Here is a 6,944-nt window from a genome sequence, read left to right as displayed (position 1 = left end):
CCAAAAATAATTTCCAAAAATCAAATAAAAAACATATCAAAATGTCCAAACGTCTCAAAAAAATATCTTATTAATTAATAATTTTTTTTGCTTAAAAAGTGTTGGTCATTATCAATCAATAATGTTACTTTCTCATATATATTTTAGTTAGAAGGAGTTTTTCTTTGAATATTAGGGAGAATGATAATGGAAGTGAAAAACAGAAAGATGATGAGAAAAGAAAAAATCAATGAGTACATGTTAAGAATAAAATCTCAAGTATTCATCAAGATCAGTTCGAAAATAGAGAACCTTTTGCTAAGAAGCAGGAAGTAAATTCTGAAAGTATTCGAAACTCAAAAACATTTGAAAATCTTATAAGAGTAGATTTGAGATCATTTATTATTTTTGTGGATAATATACCACGATTGGTGAATCTTCAATGGTTGTGGAAAGTATTTAGTAAAGAGAGATAGGCTGTGGATATTTTTCTATGAAAAAAGAAATGGTTGACGATTCCTCATAAGTTTACTTTTGTCAGATACGCCTTCAACAACCATGTATAGAGGGTAGTTTATCACCTTTATGGTTGGAATGTAAGTGGAGTATAGTTATCGGTGTTAGAAGCTAAGTATGGGAGAGGTGATAATAAGGATGGTTATAGTGCCAATCCTAATGGTTATAACATAAATGAGAAACAACGTTCTCAAAGAATGGAGGAAAACAGGCATGTGGGTTATGGAAGATCTTTTAAAGAGTGTCTTATTGGCTCTGATTATGCAAAAGATGATAAAGTGGTTGAGAAGTGCAAAAACAAAGACAAGGTAACGGTGAAAACTGTTAAAGGTAGTATGAAACTAAGTATGATAAAGAAATTACAAAGGAGTGTTATTAGAGAGTCGGTAATTCTTATAGATGAGGAAGACACCATTCCTTATTTATTTCAAGATTGACATACATTGTCTGAAGTAAAATCTATGAGCCCATTTAAAATGGTCATTATTTACAATTCAATTGAAAATATAGAAGAGGCCTTCCAATCATCTTTTTTGTTGAATTATTTTGGATAAATAAAAAGATGGTCCGAAAATGAATCCTATAGAACAAGGAGGACGTGGATTGAAATGCACGGTATGCCACTACATGTTTGGAGTGAAGAAAACTTTTGTAATATTGCAGAGGTTTGGGTTCCTGTTATAAATTGGGACAAAAATTCTATTCAAAGTCAAAGCTTCAATCCAGTAAGTGTTATTGTAGAAACTACTTGGGTGCCCATAATACAAGATCAAATTCTCTTAAAAGTAAATGAAGCAAAATATGAAATCTTTATTAAAGAGAGATGTGGCAATCTTCTTGGTGATAAGGACAAGATGGTGATAGTAAAAAATAGTAAAGGGATGAATATATATAAAAAATAAATACTTTTAAGCAGCTTTGAGAGAAAATTCAATATTCAAGCAAAAGAGTTGGAGAAGAAAGATAATGTGATGGAGGAGGAATTGGGAAACAACGTAGCAAATGAGAAGAACACAAGTTATGATCTGTTGACAGACTTGTCTCAAGGAGAAGCCATGGAGAATGATAAAGGTGAACTTCTAGACATACAAGAAATGGAGCTAAGAAATAACTTTGATAGTTCAATCTCAACTAAATGCTTGGAAGATGATAGATGCACAGATAAAGTGATACCGAAAAATTAATTGGGTTTCGATGGTCCAAAATGAAGTGTAGTAGGGTGTAATAGCTCATAAAATGGATGATGATGAATCAATTTCTGCACCCCTATATCCACTGGACTTTGAAGAAACTATTAGAAATGACAGCCTTTAATAATGGGCTGCATAAAGACAATAAAGTCAAAAAGAGTAGGATTGCAATAGATCCTAATCTCACAGATGAAAAAAAGAGAGAGAGAGAGTGCAAGTCAGCGAGACCTAGAAGAAGATTGAGAATAGAAATGAAGACTAAGAAACACTTGAAGAAAAAGAGAGCAAAAGCGAATAGTTCTAGAATCAAGAAGAGAGCCATAAATGAAATATAAGCTAAAAGAGAAGTAAGAGGTTTTTTCACTAAGAAGAAAAGTGAGAATACCTTGGGACGTGACTATAGTAGCAAAGAAGAGAAAGATGAGTCTGAAGATGAAGTTATCAAAACTTGGAGAGTAAGAACTCAATTGAAACTGTCTTGCAGTAATGATAGTGAAGCAGTAACATAGCTCAAAAGGAGCGAACTTGAAAAATATGACAGGATGGACAATATATCTATCATAACAAGATTTGTAACACCCTACCATACAGAGTCTTATGTTTAAGTCATAATTCAGAGATAGCAAGGTATTACGACCTCTAAAACAAAAATTTAGTACGTATAATAGTATGAACGATTGATTATAACTAGGAGCCTTTGTAGAAAAAGGGGTAAACAAAAACCGTAACTCGAAAGCGCAACACTCCGATCGATAACGTAACGAATAGGGATAAGCTAACGCGAGATTATATATATACAAAAGAGTGTCAAAAACGGGAATATCAAAACTCAAATCCGGATGCGAAGATAACCGGTCCGGGCATAGCAATATATACATATAAATAGAATAAGATACCAAAAGGAAACCCAAAGGTAGCGTTTGTTTTGAGGTACTGAGACAGAGACTGAGAGACTGAGAGACTGAGACTTAGTATCATGTTTGTTGGTTCAGAGACTAGTACTAAAATTTCTGTCTCTGTCCCCAAAATTTCAGTATTTCAGTACCTCCAAAAAGTAGGGACATAGGAGACTAAAATTTTTAGAGATAGAGACTGAAACTTTAATAACATTTTATACCTAAAATACCTTCATTTTAATTAGTTAATTTCAATTTTACCTTTTTTACAAATTAAATTAGAATTTTATTCTTGTTTCAATTTCTGTCTCCCACTTTGCACCAAACAGAATACTGAGATTTATTTCAATCTCTGTCTCTTAGTCTCTGTCTCTTAGTCTTAGTCTTTCCGTCTCTGTCTCTCCACCAAATGCTACCAAAGGGACACAAAAACAGAGAACCTAGTCTCCAAAATCCCCTCTAAGAGGAATCATCACAGTTTGTATTATTCAATGGAGATAAAAGTATCTAAGAGAAATCGTAAAATCAAAACAGCGTCCCGAGAACAAAGGATCTTCGCTAATCCAGAAGTCTCCAGCATGCCTCAGCGAGAAACCTCACGTCCTGCATCTGAAAATCACAAAATCCGCATGGGTGAGAACCAGAGGTTCCCAGCATGGTAACAGCTTCCACATATATAATACATAATAAAAGAGGAAAGCCGAAGGCAATCCTAGAACTTCCTCCAGATAAAATCAAAGCTTATAAAAAAGCTAAACCATAAAGGGTATCTGACTAAAGATCCTTCAGTCTAACTAACACTTCCCTTTCCAATTCTTTCAGACCTCCCAACCGCCAGCAGTAGCATAATATAGCAAACACAGTTATATCAGACAAGAGATATACAAATAAGAACAATTAAGGCATTTAGGCAAATAGCAAGTAATATGCAGTCAAATAGGCAATCTCAATCAATTCACATAGTATGCATATGATGAATGCCTATTCCTAATGGCTGATGATATCATCTGTCGGTTATAGAGCCAACCCGACAAGTCCTGGTAGCTAACCATTGGACTGTCCCTCTGTCGTGTCTCCCCAACTCGAGTTATACTCACTATAAACTTGATCATAATCATGATCCATATCCATCACCTTCACTGGTGAATATTTATGGGGGTAAGCTCATCCGGGGCTTTCACAGTGCCCAGCCACCCTGACGACATCGGGTCAAAGAGCTTCGAGTCTCAACCTAGAGCACGTGGTGGCTAGCCACTGCTTTCTCCTAGGGAAACTCTCATCTCCGATAGTGGAAGTGCAACATTCACAATTCATTCAACAGCATATATGCATTTATACTTAGCCATAATCATGGCCCCGCCGTCAAACGGCAATAATCCAGCCATCCAGCTCACGGTTAAATCCATAACCAGCCAATTCATTAACAATCACGGCCTTTCGGCCCATGGCATAACCAGCACTTCCACCGCTATCCACCGCATCTCACATAATCATCTTTAATCCTCAATGATCATCCATTTTCCCTTACTTCACTCGCAAGTTGCCACATTCACTAGCTCCTTTTTCTCATTGCTGGGCATAACATAATGATTTAAGATATAAGTGGTGAGATCGGAGGCTTAGAAGTATGAAATTTGGCCTTTAAAACTCAAAAATCAACTTTGGGATGAAAATAGGGCCACGCGTACGCGGACTCCACGCGCACGCGTGGATGGCCACAAAACTCATCGATGCGCAAGCGTCATACGCGCGGATTGAAAAATAGCCAAACGACGCGCACGCGTCAGCCACGCGTACGCGTGGGTGCTCTTGCGCCCCAGGCACAAAACTGGCACAACTCTGGCACAACTCTCGGGAAAATAGCTGGGCATTTGGTGCAGCGCATCGACGCCCCCGCGCACGCGTGGATGGTGCTTTCTTGAAGAACGGCGCGTACGCGCCAAGTGCGCCTACGCGCGGAGGGTCATTCTGCTAGAAATTTTCTAAGTTAAAAGCTGCAGAATTCACAGATTCAACCCCCAATCTTTCGACAGATATAACTTTCTCATTTTAAATCATTTTCCGCCCATTCTTCCAACGGCATGGACATCTCGGATCTAATTTAATTTCTAAACAAGTTTGGTACAAAACGGGGATCCGTAGTCCAAGTTATGTCCCGTCAAAATATGCCCAAAAACCATGTTTTCATACAAAACCACAAGGTGCCATTTCAAAACAAGCCATTTTTAACTCTTTTCAAAATCAACCAAAACATGCCAATTTCAACCCTTTTTGAAATCAATTAAAATGTACCAAAATCAACATCAAGCCATCCTCAACTCATACATTGACACTTTACCAAAATTCCCAAAATCACCATCCAACCATTTTAACACTTCTCAATCAAATGGCTAAAGGACAAACACAATATCATGTCATACATCCTTCCTCATCCCAATTTCCAATAATACCATTTCCAATCAACCATCATTATACATAATCAACATCATACTCACCATCAATATGGTACCACCCACCAATTCAACCTCAATCATTCATCAAGCATTTATCACAACATGCATTTCTCATATATCACACAATCAAGGCATCAACATTCATAATCACATATATGATCACATCATATATCTCAACCATTCAACAAAATCATCAATTCAATGCCTATCTTAGAGCCTCTAGCCTAAGTATTTCCTACCACATTACATATTAGATACGAGAAACCGAGACCATACCTTAGCCGATTTTCCAAGCTCAACCGGAGCACTTCCAAATCACTTTTCCTCAAGCTCTCAAGGTCTCAACACCTCCAAGAACAGATTTTATCACACAAAATCCTCTCCCAAGCTTTTCAAAATCACCAATCAAGCTCCAATATTCACATACACATAACCTAAGCCACAATCATCATACCCATACACAACATCTCAATACCCAAACATCATAGAACAACAAATTATACTAGAGTTGAGAATCTTACCATACCCAAGGTCCAAGGAGACAAGATTAACCTTCTCCTTCAAGAGAGTTGGGTCATATAACATCAAAGAGCCCAAAATCTCAACATTTTTGCTCATAAAACTCGAAAACAAGGCTGGAAATTCGAAGAGAAAAACGTGGCTTACCTCAAAATTGATTATATGAGTTTTGTAGAGCTCTCCACGGTGAACGTGTGGCCACAAATGGTATGGTAATCGGAGCTCTAGATCAAAAGTTATGGTGGTTTGAAGATCAAATGAGAGATAGAAGTTTGAGAGAGTGTTCTTCCCCCATTCTTCCCCCTTTCAGCGTGTTTGAGTGATAAGTAAGGAGAGAGAGTTCTGAAATGAGTGTTTTAGAGTTTAGTTATGTTGGGCCAAGGGCCCACTTTGGGTCCGGTTGGCCCGGTTTGGCCCGTTCGGTCCAATCTTAATCTGATTTCTATAAAATTGGTACCAAAATTCTCGTCTCAATCTCCTCTATCATATTTAGCCATAAAAAAAAAAAATCATATTTTTGGCTTTCTAGAATAAATTCTCATATATGGATTAATTAGCCGTTAATTAACCGGGTCTTACAAGATCAAGAAGGAGAAGAAGGGCTAGCTGACGTTAGGATTTTTGCCAGTAAAGAATGTCATAAAAACAGTCGCGTTGTAGATATTGTCTCTAAACCGACAAAAATCCCGTCGTACAAACGTTTTGGTTGTCACAAGTAACAAACCCCTTTAAAATTGATAACCGAGTATTTAAACCTCGGGTCGTCTTCTCAAGGAATTGCAGGGAGGTATGTTCTTATTATTGGTTATGAAGATTGTAAATTGGGGATTTTGGAAGTAAGGAAGCAGTATGTTGCACAAAAAGAATAAAATAAAATAGTAATAATAAAATAAACTCTTGGCAAGGTATGAAGACTGGAGGTCCTATCCCAGTTATCCTTATCAATTGTAATGAGAATTGGATTTTTCTCCCACTTTATTAACCTCTAACTATGAAGGTAAGTTAAGTGGATGAATTAATTCTCGAAGAATTCCAATTCTCAATCAACAATGAGTTTGATAACTCAAGAGTTACCAATTATTTAACCAAAACCAAAAGGAAGAAAATGTGTAAGTTAAATTGAAAGCACTTATAAATAAAGCAAAGCAAAATTAAATCTGAAATTACCTCAAATTGCATTAATAATAGAAGATCAATCTAAACATAAAGAGTTCATAAATTAAATTGAGAAAAGAAATAAAAATAAAGAACCTGGGATTGAGAGCTACTCCTAAAACTTAAGAGAAATCCTAAATCCTAATCCTAAGAGAGAGGAGAGAACCTCTCTCTCTAAAAGCTACATCTACTCCTAAAATTATAAAAATGAGAGCCTCCTCATGAATGGATGCATT

Source organism: Arachis ipaensis, chromosome B08, assembly GCF_000816755.2.
Source record: "Arachis ipaensis cultivar K30076 chromosome B08, Araip1.1, whole genome shotgun sequence".
NCBI classification, from domain to species: Eukaryota; Viridiplantae; Streptophyta; class Magnoliopsida; order Fabales; family Fabaceae; genus Arachis; species Arachis ipaensis.
The sequence above is the reverse complement of the archived record's forward strand: the minus strand, read 5'-3'. Positions refer to the sequence as shown.